Source organism: Malaclemys terrapin, chromosome 7 (genome assembly GCF_027887155.1).
Source record: "Malaclemys terrapin pileata isolate rMalTer1 chromosome 7, rMalTer1.hap1, whole genome shotgun sequence".
In the NCBI taxonomy this organism is placed as follows: Eukaryota; Metazoa; Chordata; order Testudines; family Emydidae; genus Malaclemys; species Malaclemys terrapin.
In genome coordinates, this window is record NC_071511.1 from 112,238,490 (window position 1) to 112,254,482 (window position 15,993).

Sequence of the window (15,993 nt, forward strand, 5' to 3'; positions counted from 1 at the left end):
ATTGATTTCAATGGGTTTGGATCACAAACAGGAAGAAGGAGTAGGTCAGGGGAGAACTAGGGTCAAGATAATAAGATCATGCAGTAACATAGGTAGCCCTAGGACAACTTGATAGCTCCGTATCATTGGGGAACTCCTTTTTAATAAATAAGCCAGTTCTTCGAAGGCTATTGCCCCAGCTTTCTGTCATTAGTTTGCTGTTTTCTGTATTTATTGGAGGCCTGATCTGATGCCCATTGAAATCAGTGGAGGACACCTATTGGATTCAATAGGGGATGGATCAGGCCTTTATTTTATTTTAGGCTTTTAAAGTAGGGACAATAGAAAGGACAGCTGCTTGGGCTAGATTAACTTTAAGCATCTACTTAAGTGCCATTGACTTAAGGGACTTCTTCAATTGAGTCCTTTCCTGAATTGGTGCCAAATTGTGTTATAGAAAGAGTGGAGGTTGTTCTAATGATGATCCTCATAAACAACTGAACTGTATTTACCCTTAATGGCCAATTCTGTGAGGTGCCAGGCTATACATTATACGTTTGCTTGTTTAAAAAAAATAAAATAAAAAAAAAACCCTTTAAACTGTTGAAATATTTTTTTTTTCAAAAGGCACTCACATACTATTTTGGAGAGTCCAATATAAAAAGACAGACTGAAAAAATTGCCCTGATAGTTCGAGTAAAAAATAATCTAAATCAGTGACTAGCATTCAGTAATGTGCTTTTAAAACAAAACAAAAAAAGCAATTATATTCAGTAAATATAATAGGCTAATATGAAATGAGATTGACTGCTAAAAAAATGTTGATATCACCAAGGAAATGACTTTAGGCAACTCAGTTTGGGAACGAGAGAGCTAGAAACATACATCAGAGGTGTTCAACGCTGGGTGACTACTCTATGCATGGAAAATCTGAAATGAGGCTGTTGATATTAAAGCTAATATCAGGGAAAAGATTTAATACGAAGTGCAAACAAAAATTCTTGAAAATTCAGTTGCTAAAATGTTTTTGGTTTTTCTACATTCTACATATAAAATTCCAAACAAAGTTGGAATTATGTTTCACAGGATTTTGCTCTGCATGTAAGGGAATTGTCCTGGCACATCTAAAAGAGAATCTAACATTGATATAGAATTCATTCCTGCAGCTTTCCAGTCCCTGATTGTTTTTGATTGTTCTTTGTTGTAGCAATAATGATTGCATTGCTTTTGTTAGTGATCCATTAGTATTTCTATTTTAAATTCTTATTTCAAGGGGCTATTATAATTCGGTCATAAAATATCGCATGCTGAAACTGCCACAGGCGTCAACTCAGAAACACATTCAAAATTTGGAGAAAATATCTATTACACTATGTTGAATACATGAATAAACTGAAGGGTAAATTTCTCTCATATCCTAACTGCATTGCAGATTTCTGGGCTTTGAAATGTATTATGTGTTTGAGGTGATGTCAAAATAATCCTCACCAAACTTACAGGACAACGACTTCAACGGGCTCATAATTTGTGGGTCTTGTGCTATTCTCCCAAAATGTGACTCAGCAGATCTGTATGCCCCTGCATTTGAGAAGGTTGATCTAAAACAATAGGAGTGTGTTTTTTGTTTTGCAAACATGGATGGATTTAAATGTTTGTGTCCATTATTCTTTTCCTGCTGTCTGAAAAAAGGTGGATTCTTAAAACAACTTGGTAAGTAATTTACAATTGACTTTGGAAAGACTGATTTATGGTCTTGAGGCTCTTCCGATTTGTGGTCAGTTGTGAATTGTTGGGTTATGGGAGACTTACACTTCCTTACTACTTTCAAGAACCCTCAAGGTTGATAATCAAACTGTAGGTCCAAGGATATTTTGCAGATTTGTGCTTTTCTTTGGAGGTTTTAGGGTTCGAGAATCAACTGGATCATAAATATAGTTTTATCATCTATGACATGCAAAGATAAAATAGTGTTAAGTCTGCTTAACCATTTTCACAGCATCATGGTGAGAGAATACAACGGAATGGAAATTACTTGCACAAAATGTGACACATTCCTGGCATGTTGCTCAGTGAGGGTGACCTGTTTTTCATCTCACAGAGAAGCACACCAAATGTTATGGAATATTCCAACCTCAGCTGCAAAAATTATATTAATTACCTATTGTGTTGCTGACCTGTGCTTAGCATTTTGTGATACTAACAGCCAGAAGCAGGACAAGAAGTGGGGGCAAATCTTACACAGTGTATTGCATTTCTTAGTAACACAAGCTCATTAAGCTGTATGGACCCTGCAATTTTGGCTGAATATAATTTTTTTTCCATAGAACAGAGCCCAGTATACAAATTTGGATGCCCATTAATGGATCCACGTCAATTCTGACACTTAAATCAACAGTTGGACATATAAATGTCTGTTTCACACACAAACACGCTTAGTTAAACATTCATATATAGGATTTGGACAGCCTTTTAAGGAGCCCACATTTGATTTGCAAACTGGGGCATCTTGCAGCATTTCTTAAAAGTTTTCAGATCTGGAATTTGGTCAAACAAGGTGGAAAGGTCCTCGCTGTAGATTCAGTGAAACCAAAATATTTAGTGAATTTGTGTTGATTTTTATTGAATTGTTTGTTTGGTTTCTTTTGGGGGGGAAACTAAAACAAAAATTGTGGAAGAAAATGTTTCATTTTCTTTCAACATTTTTGAAATAAAACATTTTTGATTTTTTTTATTTTAAACAATTTTTGTTATGAAACTTCCTTAAACTTTATTTAAAAAATGCAAAAACATTACATTTAAAAATTCTTGAAATCTAATGTTTCATTTTGGGTCAAGTGTAACCTTTCGTTCAACCCAAAATGATTTTTTAAAAAACTTTTTGATCTGCTGAAAATTTCTCTAGTTGGTCTCACCCAAAATGAATTATTTTTCAAGGTTATGAAATTGCCAACAAACCAAAGTATCTGTTATTTACCAGCTTTAGTCCTCAGCCTCTTCAAATGAAAGATGAAAGTACATGAGGCAGCACTAAAGGTGCACTTTACTCCAGTTTCTACATATGTTAGACAACACAAAAGTGCTGATCTCAATAAGGATCACTTCACCATCTGTAATTTTGGATGCTGTTTTGTGATTCTTGAACTCAAAAGCCATTATTGTTTTTAATGTCACTTTGCAAATTATTATTTATAATGTGAGCAAATTAATTTTGCTCAGTTGCCCTTGACTTTGCAGCAAGACTTATCCTTTTATTTTGCCCTTTGGCCTTCACAGCATCCTCTGGCAAGGAGTTCCATAGGTTGACTGTGCATTGTGTTAAAAATACTTCCTTTTGTTTGTTTTAAACCTGCTGCCTATTAATTTCATTTGGTGACCCCTAGTTCTTGTGTTATGAGGAGTAAATAACAATTGCCTATTTACTTTCTCCACACCAGTCATGATTTTATAGACCTCTATCATATCCCCCCTAAGTTGTCTCTTTTCCAAGCTGAAAAGTCCCAATCTTATTAATCTCTCCTCAGACGGAAGCTGTCCCATACCCCTAATCATTTTTGTTGTTCTTTTCTGAACCTTTTCCAATTCCAATATATCTTTTTTGAGATGGAGTGATCACATCTGCCCTCAGTATTCAAGATGTGGGCATACCATGGATTTATATAGAGGCAATATGATCTTTTCTGTCTTATTATCAGTCCCTTCCCTAATGATTCCCAACATTCTGTTTACTTTTTTGACTGCCGCTGCACATTGAGTGGATGTTTTCAGAGAACTATCGACAATGACTCCAAGATCTCTTTCTTGAGTGGTAACAGCTAATTTAGACAATGGAGGATGTTGTGAAGGAAGATTGTTCATGAGAGGATCGTAGTCTTTTGAAGTGTCTACAAAAGGTTGGAGAACCACAGTCTTACTGCCTTGTAGAAGATGATTGTATGGAAGAGTAAGTTCATTAAAGCATTTGAAAATCAAAAGGACAAAAATGAATTGTGTTCCTCTTTTCCCTCTGGAAAATCTGCCATGCTGTTAATAGCAGTTCAAGGGATTGTGGCGTATGTAACTGTCGACTTTCAGAATTTCAGCCCCGCTCCCAGGAACAATGAATAGGTGAGCTGGTTCCCTCCCACACCCATATTGCTTTTGCTGATGCAGGCTGTTTGGGGTCTTAATTTCCTATCATGACAACATTCTTAGTTCTTTGAGAGTCTGTTCTGTTTGCTCTGGCTTATGCTCAGCTAGTCAGCTGATGACTTCCAGTCTACAGCGTGATACTTTTGTTCCTCATCACAGAGGAAAGCAGATTAAGTTTGTTTCTTTTCCCCTGCAGAGTATAATGCTTTTGAATCTGCCTCTTTGAGCTTAAATTTATGTCCTCTGCTATTCCTTCTTCTACAGTACAAATTCTTTGTTAAGCTAGTAAAGTGCAATCCAAATGCTGTTCACTGTTAGTTTTAAATTGTTTAATAGAAAATATGCTCAATATGCCCTTTTACATTTCTTAATTCTTCACCTACATAAAATTATTTTTTTATTCTGCTAGAACAACCAATCAAATACATGCATTTCCTTCTGGTAAAATACATCTGATATTATAACAATATCACTCCTAATGTTACAGTTGGCATTATGAGCCACAGTGTTTAACCCATCCTGAGTCTAATAATAAAAGAAAAGGTTTGATTTCATGGATGTTTTATTTAAAATTATTACTAATATGTTAGGGCCATATTATGAATCCTTTACTTTCACAATTAGTCCCACTGAAATCAATTCCTGTAGCTTTGTAATCATATTTGTGGAACTTCTCTAAATTGCCTCCAATATCTTCCTGGGTTGAGGTACCCAAAGCAGGATGCAATACTTCAGATTCAGTTGCACAAGATGCAGTCTAATCTGAAGTATACACTCTATGTAACATATCTCTATTATATGCATTACAGAGCTAGTCAGAAAATGGGAGGTTTTCCCAGAACATTTAGACTTTTTTGTTGAAATATCAAAAACTGAAAAATTTCCAAAAAAATTTCAAAACAGAAACTGAAATTTTCAGCAAAAATTCAAAAATGTTCACTGAAAGCAAATACTTCTTGCAATAAAGAAAGTAAACAAACTAAATAAAACAACAAAATCATTTCCTAAAAAAAAACTTTTTTTTTTTTTTTTTTGTCAAACCAGTTGGGTTGAAAAATTTTCATCAAATCTTAACACACTGGACAAACCTGCTGTGTTTCCATTTACAAACCCAAGTATTTTCAACAGATTGACAAATAACTGATCATGATGACGCTTGAAGTGAACCCCGGGTTCATATTAATGTGAAGGTATTTATACACTGTAATCAAGTCACCTCTCAGTCTTCTTTTTGGGCAGGTCTACACTAGAAGCCCTCCATCGGCTCAGCTGCACCAATGAAGACGCTCAATGCCGATGGGAGAATGCTCTCCTATCAGCATAATTACTCCACCTCTGCGAGAGGCGGAAGCTATGTGCAAGTTAGCGTTGGTGTGGACAGTGTGTAGGTTGCTATAACGTGTGTTGCTCAGGGGGTGTCTTTTTCACACCCCTGAGTGATGTAAGTTAGCTTGACTTAAGCGGTAGTGTAGACCTGCCCTTAGATACACATAAAGAGCTCAATTTGTTTAGTGTTTCACTGTAAAGCATTTTCTTCAGCCCCCAGATCATTTTTGTGGCTCCTTGCTGTGCCCTCTCCAACTTTTCATCTTCCTTTTTAAAATATTGACAACAGAACTGTATGCAGTTTTGTAGCATCAGTCTAACCAATGCCATATATAAAGGTGAAATCACCTCCCTATTCCTACTCACTACTCCTCTGTATATCCAAGGATCATGTTAGCCTGTTTTGCCACAGCATCACACTGGGAGCTCATGTTGAGTTGCTTGTCCATACTCCCTTAGATCCTTTTCAGAGTCAATGCTTTCCAAGAGACAGACCCCCATTCTGTAGGTCTGTCCTGAATTCCTTGTTCCTAAATATATCATTTTGCATTTGGCTGTATTGAAACATATTCTGTTTGAATGGGCCTATCTTATCATGCAATCCAGATTGCGTTGTTGGTTGCCTTGTCTTCATCATTGTTTATCACTTCACCAACCTTTGTGTCATGTGCAAATTTTATCAGCAGTGATTTTATAGTTACTTTCAGATTATTGATGAAAATGTTGAATGGTATCGGGCCTTATATCGATCCCTGCAAAACCCCACTAAAAACAGCCTTGCTCAGTGAGGATTCCAACACTGACAACTACTTTTAGAGATGTGACAGTTAGTCAGTTCTTAGTCCTTTTCATGAGTACTCTATTAATATTGCATAGCACTAATTTTTTAATAAAAATGTCATGGGGTACTAGGTCAAATACCTTACAAAAGTCTAAGTGTATTACATCTCTGCAGTTACCTTTAGAAACCCAAATTGCAATCAAAGAATGAAATCAGGTTTGTTTGACAAGACCTATTTTCCATAAAACCATGTTGACTGGCATTAATTATATTCTGTCCTTTAATTCATTATTAATTGAATCTGGTATCAGCTTTTCCACTCTTTATCCAGGAGCTAACCAGTTTATTGTTACCTTGGTCATTCCACTTGTGCTTTTTGAATATTGATATAACATTAGCACTCTTCCAATCTTTCAGAATTTCCCTGGTATTACAAGATTTATTAAAAATTTAACATCAGTGGGCCAGATATGTCTCCAGCCAATTCTTTTAGAACTTTTGGGTGCAAATTACCCAGGCCTCCTGATTTAAAAATGCCTGTCTCTAGTAGATGTTGTTTAATGTCCTCCATAGTTACTAATGGACTGGAAAGTATCCTCATATGATACATCAACCTACTTCTTTCCAAAAACAGAACAGAAATATTTATTCATCCCTTCTGTCTTTTCTATGTCATTAGTAACAATGTTATCATCTCTACCTTGTAATGAGCCTATACCATTGCTAGGCTTTCTTTTGTTCCTAATATACTCTTAAAAAATCCTTATTGTCCTTGGAGTTGCTAACCTCATATTTCCCTGATGTCTTTTGCTTTCCTCATCAATTTTCTGTACTTCTTAACTTCTAATGTATATCAATTGCTGTCTATTTCCATTTCTTAGGTTGCTGCCTTCGCTTTCCCACTGAACCGGGATGTGCTTTACGCAAAGTTGGCCTCTTTCTTGACTGTAAAATTGTGGCTTTTGAGCCAGATAATAAACTCTTAAAGAATTCCCAAGGTGCAGTCATGTTTTTCTGTCTTAAGTTTTTCCTCCCCATCAATTTTGCTCGTTTTCCTCAGCTTTGGGAAATTAGCCTGTGATGAAGCTGAGAAACTGCCAGCCAGCACCACAGGGGTTATAGAAAGCCTTCCGGCCCTGCCAGCCCTGCCCTGTTATACCTGTAGCCAATGCCGGACCTGGAGGGGGCAGAGAAAGAGGGAGCCTGGCTCAGTTCAGGGCTGACCGGTGAAGAAGCAAGAGCTAGCTGCCTCTCTATCTGAGGGAAAGGATCACTAACCAGGCAGCCACCTAGGAGTAAGCAGTGTCTCCCTAGCCACAAGAAATTGTGGAGGAAACCTAGGAGCTTCCAGCACCGGAGGCAACTGAGTGGGCAAAGCCCAGGGACATTGTGGGGCTCAGCTTCACCAACTTGCAGCTGACCCACCTGAAAGAGCTTGGGAGTGTGACAAGGTGCTCAAGATGCACGAGAGGACCCTCTGGGAAGCAGGCTGCCCAGCTAAGTTTATTAGAGGGGCCATGTCCCAAACTGAACAGACACTGGTAGGAAGTAGCCCAGGGCAGAGAATTTATTCTCCCTACCATGAGGGCTGCCCCTATTCAGGGCTGGGACCCAGCGCCGAGGGAGGGCCTGGGTCCCCCTGCTCCCTTTCCCGTCCTCCCCCCCAAGCCTTAAAGACTGAGGCCATGCAACCAAGCAAGAGGCTGGAAGTCACACATTCTAACTAGTAGGCAGTCTGGCCCTCCAGGCCACCTGTTACATAGCCCTTCTGAAGTTTAATTATATCTGTCTATAATAGTATAAATATACTAGTATAAATCCAGAAATAATTCCATTCAACTAAAAATCGGGCGCTGCAGCTTTTGTTAACTCATGCTTGCAGAAACCATCTAAGTGGGTAATGCTTTCCTCTTTATTTTCCTGATAATACTTTCCTCTTTTATTTTCATTTTCTAATTTAATTTAGCTTCACAGCGAGGAGTCTGAATTCAAATTGTTCACAGCAGAATGCAGAGGTTTCTATGCAAGTGATATGTTTCAGAAATGTTATGTAGATCTCAGTTAGGAAATTCATTCTTCCAGGCAAAGGCATACCGCAACATACAATAGAATGGAATTTTCGATCCGGTTTCACCATCATTACGAATATAATTCATTCAGTTGTGGCTATTATTCTGGCCTACTGTGAGCTGCTTTTGTGAGGACCAGGGATAGGAACAACTCTCAATGATGGCTTATACTTATCATTTACACCATTTTAAAGTTCTCCCACTACTGTTGATTAGCCCAACATTTAGGCCCAAAGGACTGACACTGCTTCTCTTACTAGTCAAGGAGCAGAATTGGAGCCCAGATATTGACACCTAATGAATACTAAACTCACAAGGATTTCAGTGGGAGTTTTGCCTGCACAACACGTGACCTTTTATGGCCTGATATAAAGCCCATGGAAAAATTACCATTGACTTCAATAGGTCTTGGATAAGACACATCTAGAATGGTTGAACCAACTGTTAGCATTTCCATACAATCACAATGAACACAACTGAACTTTGGCAGCATTTCATCCCTTATTAGTTCAGTACAATCATGTTGTATTTTGTTTCCTTATATGCTAATATATCACTTTATGTTCAATTACTGGACATAGTTTAAATATCTCTGACGTGACACGAACAATAATCTTCTTTTTAAAATTGTCCATGTAATATTTTTTCCCCCTTTAGTAGGGTAATGAAAACAGCTGGAGGTAAATTATTATAGTTCAAAGTTACACATTGACATATTTTTCTCTGTGTGTGTGCAAAGCTCCCATTAGCAGTAATGAAAGTTTTAGCTGTATCAAGAGAACATATCCCTGTAATTCAATTCATGGAATCAGAGAAATTAGAAATGGAAAATTCCTAACAGCATTAGATCATGTAGTTCATCCCACAACCAGTGCCAGGTGGACTCTATGCAGAGTGAATGAAGGCACCAAAATATTAAACTATTTTTCATATCTATTATTTATTATACTAAAAACCAAAACAGCAAGCAAGTTTCATGGAATGTATTTCTACTGCTCAGTAATAAATCAACATATAGAAGAAATGTATATACCTCCAAGCTATGGAAAGGTAACTATCCCTGTAGATTTAGTGACTGACATGTTTTGAATGGCAGCCTATAACAACAACACAACAGCTGTGCATTTTTGTATTACATGCATGCAAAACCATAAAATTCACCTAAGAGTTGGACTGCTTGGTGAAATCTGCCTAAATCTTGGCTTAATATTTCAGATAGCAGTGTTTTGAGCTAGTCAGATCCAAATCTATCAACATCTCCATGGAAGCTTTCATTACTTCTCGGGTATAATTATACATCTATATTCAACAGCAGCATGAGTGTTACAGAAGACTGACTTTACTATTCATTATCATGACAGTTTCATTTATCTGCAGAAGGTCAGATAATAAAAGCATTTATAAAATATGTTGCAGTCAGAACATGAAAAGGAGAAAAACAGGAAGCAATCTTGAGATTTTCATATTTATCTTGGCATTGGCTTCTTTCCTTTTCATGTTACTCGTTGCATAGTCAGAAAAGCCCTGTCTTAATTTCAATCTACAATTAAGTGTTGTACGAATTATGGGTACCTCTGACTGATCTATTAGGGGAAGCGTGTAAAATGAATATTAGTCCTTATTAAGGACCAGACTGGGACTTTTCACAGAGGAAAGCACTACTCAGTATGAGTAAGGACAGCAGAATCAAATCTAAAAGTTACTTGTTACCATCACCAGCCTAATGCCCATTCTGAGATTCTAGTACAGTTCCAACTCTTATGGTCCAGTTTTGACACTTGTACTTTTTAATCTGTGAGTAGTTCTACTAATTTCACTACAGCGTGGGTCACTACTTAATGTGATTGTGGCAGAATCTAGATCATAGGGAACAGTGATCCCTATTAAGGGCCAGATTTTGGCTAACCCCCGTGTGGGTATGAAAAAAAGAGAGGGATGGCAAAAATTCTTTCTTGCACCCCCCACACAGAAATCAGCCATGTTTGCAGTTTTTGTATTCCTGTGAGCAAAGAGATTGTTCCTAGCTAGTGCCCCTAGAGGTGCTAGCCACCTCCAAAAAGGAGTGGGTGGGAGACAGGGCCATGACTCTCCAGCTGGAATGACCAGAAGGGAAAGCATGTACATCCTTATGTGGTGTAGAAGCAGGTGGTCTTCTGCATAGCAAGGAACACAGAGGCATTATGCCTTCTGGAGGCACGGTCTCTATTGGAGTTCTCACTGAGGAAACACTTTCCCCTTTCTTCCCTCCAAGTGACCTAGAATCCTATGGGCACAGTTGAGCCCTACAGCACTTCCAGTGAAAAATTAAGAAGTTTTAGAAAGAGATAGGGAAAAGCAGGGGCAGTCATGAGGCTGTTAGATATAATTCACCATAAGGTTTAATTAAGAGAGCTGATCCTTCCCCAGGCTGGATGAAAAACACACCTCCTCTGTAAGTAGAAACTACACCGAGCTAAAGGTTTTGACATTTCTCGGTCCAGACTTCTCTGGTGATGCAGCTGTAAAGCAACACATGTTCTTGCTGGAGATTATAAATGTGGATGTTACTGCTAACTTCAGTGGTTCCCTACAATGGTTCTCCAGACACTGTCATCCTGCCTGGCCAGTGGTCAGGCTTTTCCAAAGGGACCATACTCATGCTTTATCTTTACTGTACTTTCTATCTCCTGGTTTTCATCCTCTTCAAGAGGAGTCTTTGCCTGTCAGCCAGTATATTTTATGCATTGTTGCCCTTGCCAGACTAAGAACTCACGTCTCCTGAGCAGTAATTCTCTCCTCTTCTTGCCTTACTTGCCTACTTGCCTGACTGTGACATCAGTCAATATTTTCTATCTCAAGTCTTCTCAGCTTGGTAACTTCCCTTCCAGAAATGCCTAAATCCAATATAAGCACATAGGCTGTTCCCCATTTGCACGTTACCTGCTTCTCTAGAGCCTAAAATAGCTTGTCACCCCCTCTGAGACTATGACTGTGTTTCTTTTCCTCAGGGCACCACTCAGGTTCCTATCCTTGGGTGTGGCCAAGCTGTGCTCAGCAGTTTCCAACTGTGGGAGGGAAAGTGGCTTTGAGCCACAGAAGCACTCCTCCAATGTCTGGAGCTGCTAGGTGGGCCTGCCACTGTCCAACATTAGACCAGCCTTCGGGCTGCTTTAACTTATGCTTTTTGGCAATGGCTACATGGGGGCCATTGTGGCACACACTGTTTATTTGAATGCAGCAGTGCTCAAGCCATGCCCTGCCCCCGCATCTGACATGTCCCTTGAGCCGGGGCTATGAGTGGGTGTGGTGTAGCTTACACTAGTACAATACTCCGCTGGCTATTTAGGCCAGCTTTAGATCTGTATGGTACTGCTGGACCAATGCTCAGCAGAATTAGTGACAGCCCGGCTGAAAGCATGCTTTAGTTTCCTTTTCAACCTGTCTTTACCTTTCCACAGGAAGGTTTCATTCTCCTACAAAGGTTGTTGAGACGTACAGTAACTCCTCACTTAACGTTGTACTTATGTTCCTGAAAAATGTGACTTTAAGTGAAACGATGTTAAGCGAATCCAAATTCCCCATAAGAATGAATGGAAATGGGGGGATTAGGTTCCAGGGAGGTTTGGTTTTTTTTGCCATACAGTACAGTACAGTACTATATTGGGAGGTGTCCCCACCTTACCCCACACAGGCACAGCCCACAGGCACTGGAGATGAGGCAGGCAAGGAGGCTGAAGGGGCTGTAGGCTGGGAGAAGCACGTTGCGCAGCAGCAGTGGCAGATTTCCCTACTCTGCAAGCACCAGGGGCAACCCTCGGCCTGCCCATGCCCCCCTTCTCCCAAACCCCCACCCTTAACCCGCCTCTTCTCCCCCCCACCTCCTCCCGCTTTACTCCGCTCCTCCCCTCTACCTCCCCTGCCTCCTGCCCGCGGCAATCAGCTGGCTTGCGGTGTTCAGGGGGCAGGAGGGAGGAGCGAGGACATGGCATGCAGGATCCCCCCTACCTGCATTGCCTCCCGCCCGGCTCTTAAACAGAGCCGGGCTGCCCGAGTGCTACCGGCTTCGGGCAGCCCCCATGCCTCCGGACCCTGCGCCGCCGGAGCCCGGGAGGGGAAGTGCCCGGCTGGGGGCACAGGGTCCGGACGCAAGGGGGCTGCCTGAAGCCCAAGCGCTACCAGCTTCACGGTTTGCCGGGCAGCCTCCAGACCCTGCGCCCCCTCCTGGGTGCTTCCCCTCCTGGGCTCCAGCTGTGCTGGGCAAGCGCCGGCCGGGGGCGCAGGGTCTGGGGGCTGCCCGGCAAACCGTGAAGCCGGTAGCGCTTGGGCAGCCCTTTCCCCGTGGCTGGGAGTGGGAGGGAGGAGGGGACGGAGTTAGGGAGGGGCTGGGGGTGGGGAAATGGGCGGGGCCAGGGCCCGTGGAGGGTCCTCTTTTTTTATTTAATAGATATGGTAACCCTAAGGGACGTAAGATCAGCGAGAGGACATTAAGTGGGGAGTTACTGTACTGAACCCCAAGTGCCATCCCACAGAATGGCAGGTTGTATTTGGATGGTGATTAGTAATAATCGTTTGCAGAATGCCTTATATACATGAGGTGTTTTCCATAGCACAGAGCCCCACACGTTTCCTGCAAGATGCTGAGCACTTCCTACATGGGGCAGAACACCTTCCTCTCCTACCTAATGGGAGATGAGGGTGCTCCACACATTACAGGATCAAGCCCGTGGATTGCTTAGACTCTGTTTCTGACTAAAGCAAGCACCGAACAATAGTTCAGGATCATGTTGGTATCTCCACTTTGTTTTCCTCACACGTGATCTATAAAAGAAAACTACATAAATGCTGAACTTTAGCGATGTCATTCAATACTGAATAATGATGTAAATAACCTTTAAAATGTGATATATTGTTCCTTTTGTAAGCAAAGCAAAGCGTGGAACCTTTTTAACTAGTTTGTAAAGTGAAAGACCTTCCTGGGGGCAAATAGAAAAGATTTACTAATGCTGATACACAAGTAACAGTGGCACCTGCTCAGCTCTTGAATGCAGAAGAAACAATAGCAAGCTGGAATAAAAAGAAAGTGCAAATGGATGAGCTAAAAACAAGCAAGATGAATGCAAGTGTAATGACACTAGGACTACATTTTGGTCAGGTTCTCTTTGCTGAAAGGTTGGCTTTCAGTACAGCTAGTGACTGTTCCAGAGCCCACTGAAATCAGCTGAAAGCTCTAGTTGACCGGGCTTTGGATAAGGTCCCTGAATGTTTGCTAGGAAGGAATGAGACTTTAAGTCTCCATAAAGATTTAAGGAAGGATTTTTATCTGGACCTTGCTGTATTAAGGTGCAGGGTCTCTAGAGCTAGTCAGGAATTTTTTGGCACAACTCTTCTTTTGTTGGAAAATGCTGACTTGTCAAGAAGGCTTCTCAGGATGGAATAGAGAGAGAGACACACACTCACCCCAGAACAGCCAATAACCCAGATGGGATGTGGGAGTCCCATGTCCCTGCTCTGAATCAGAAAGAGCAGGGACTTGAACCTAAGGCTATGGCTACATAAGAGAACTTATAGTGCCACAGCTGCCGCTGTGATGCTGTAGCACTGCTAGGGCAGATGCTCTGAGCCTATGGGAGAGAACTCTCCCATCGACTAAATTATTCCAGCCCCCCTGAGTGAGAACTTCTCCCGCCAACTTAGCGCTGTCCACACTGGCACTTAGGTTGGTGTAACTTACAGCACTCAGGTGGGGTGGCTTATTCACACCCTGAGTGACATGACTTATACTGACCTAAGCTGTAGTGTGTACATAGCCTAAGTCTCCTTCATCCCAGGTGAGTCAAACCCTGCAATTTTTTTACAGAATTCTTCTTTTCTGGGCAGCCCAAAACATTCTTATCAGAAGTCAGTGGTGTCACACCCAGGAAGGGTTAACTTATAAAACCCATCCTGATGAAGGTGCAGGGCAGCAGTGCCTGCCTTCAGGATCACTGACCAGCAGATGAGAGTTTGTTATGATGATGCAATATTTGCAGCTTGACATCCTTGCTGGACTTTGTGTATGTGTGTTAGGTCTGAATTGGCTGGCATCTTTTTGGGATTGCAGTGCACTCCAGCTTTCTTGCTCCTCTGACTGAATATACGTCTTACTGCTGTTTTCACATTAGTTTCTGAATATGCTTTTCCTCCATATGCAACAGTGATGAGGAAGGACTGTATTGCATAGTGGCAGATTGATGTAGCCTAGGTTACTGGAAGCTTTTTAGGAAGAGCACTGAGATTTGTTATTAGGAGGGAAAAGGTCTGGTAGTTAAGGTGCTGACCTGGGAGGTAGAGGTTCAACTCTTCTACTGTGACTTTACACAAGTCTTTGTGTGCCTCAATTCTCTATATGTAAAATGGGGATAACAGCACTTCCCTGCTTCGCAAGAGTGTTGTGAGGATAAATACATTAAAGATTGTGATGGATTTCAGAGTAGCAGCCGTGTTAGTCTGTATCCGCACAAAGAACAGGAGTTCTTGTGGCACCTTAGAGACTAACAAATTTATTTGAGCATAAGCTTTCGTGGGCTACAGCCCACTTCTTCGGATGCATGTGACAAATAACCATAGAATCTGAGCACCTCACAATCTTTAAAAAAGAACAGGAGTACTTCATGCATCCAAAGAAGTGGGCTGTAGCCCACGAAAGCTTATGCTCAAATAAATTTGATAGTCTCTAAGGTGCCACAAGTACTCCTGTTCTTTTTTAAAGATTGTGAGGTGCTCAGATTCTATGGTTATAGGGGCCACATAAATTCTTTAGATCTAGAGGTACATAACTCTGAGTGTAGCTGATCGTGGGCCAGATCCTTGGCCCAGTTCTACCTGCATTATACCACTCTAGTGGCACAAAGCAGCTGGAAATCCAGTGGATCTGCCCAGATCAGGATTCCCCTGGCATGGTGAATTCCCTGGATGGTGCAGGGCTACTGTGGAGCACCCAGATGTAATTTAGAACAGCCTTAGTTGCTTTATGGCATGCTGTGGCCAGCCGCAGGAGCGGGTAGGAGCCATGTTTACAGGGAATAAGACACTTTCAGGCAGCATACTATTTAGTAGGGGGGAACAGTTTTGAAAGTGACACCTCCTGGGGAGGTATTTGAGAAGCCATGAGGCTGAAGAAACTATGTTGTAAGCAGCCTCAATAAAGTTGGAGTTTGTTAATTAACCCTGTGTCAGAGTGAGATCTTATATGGCAGAAGATGAAGCATAAAACAAGTATTCACAATTAACAGCCTAAATTTCTAAAGTTATGATCCACTAGGCCTGGGCTCTGTGTAAAATCTGGAATGGACCCTGTGGAAGCAGTCTCTTTTCTGGTTGTTCCTAAATTCTGGTTAGAAACAAGAGGGGATATTCCTAGACATCACACGGACCCACATAGTCTGCAACAAGTCAGAAGGGACATGATTAGCTTCCTCTACAACTACTTACTTTAAATCTTATAATAAAGCACATCATGAGATTCACAAAGCACTGGAAATGCAACCATCCAATCCCCCAATGCTTCTTATCAGTGATGAAAGAGATGTCTCCATTCGTTGGAAACTTGATTAAACTTGACTGTTCCATTCTCTCTCAACAGGGGATGAATTAAAAAAACCCCCACTTTTGTGCTTTCGTTTCAAGTACAAACATCTTCCTTCTGAACCCATCTAATGAATTTTCCAGTGCTTAACATCCTCCTGAGCCTGG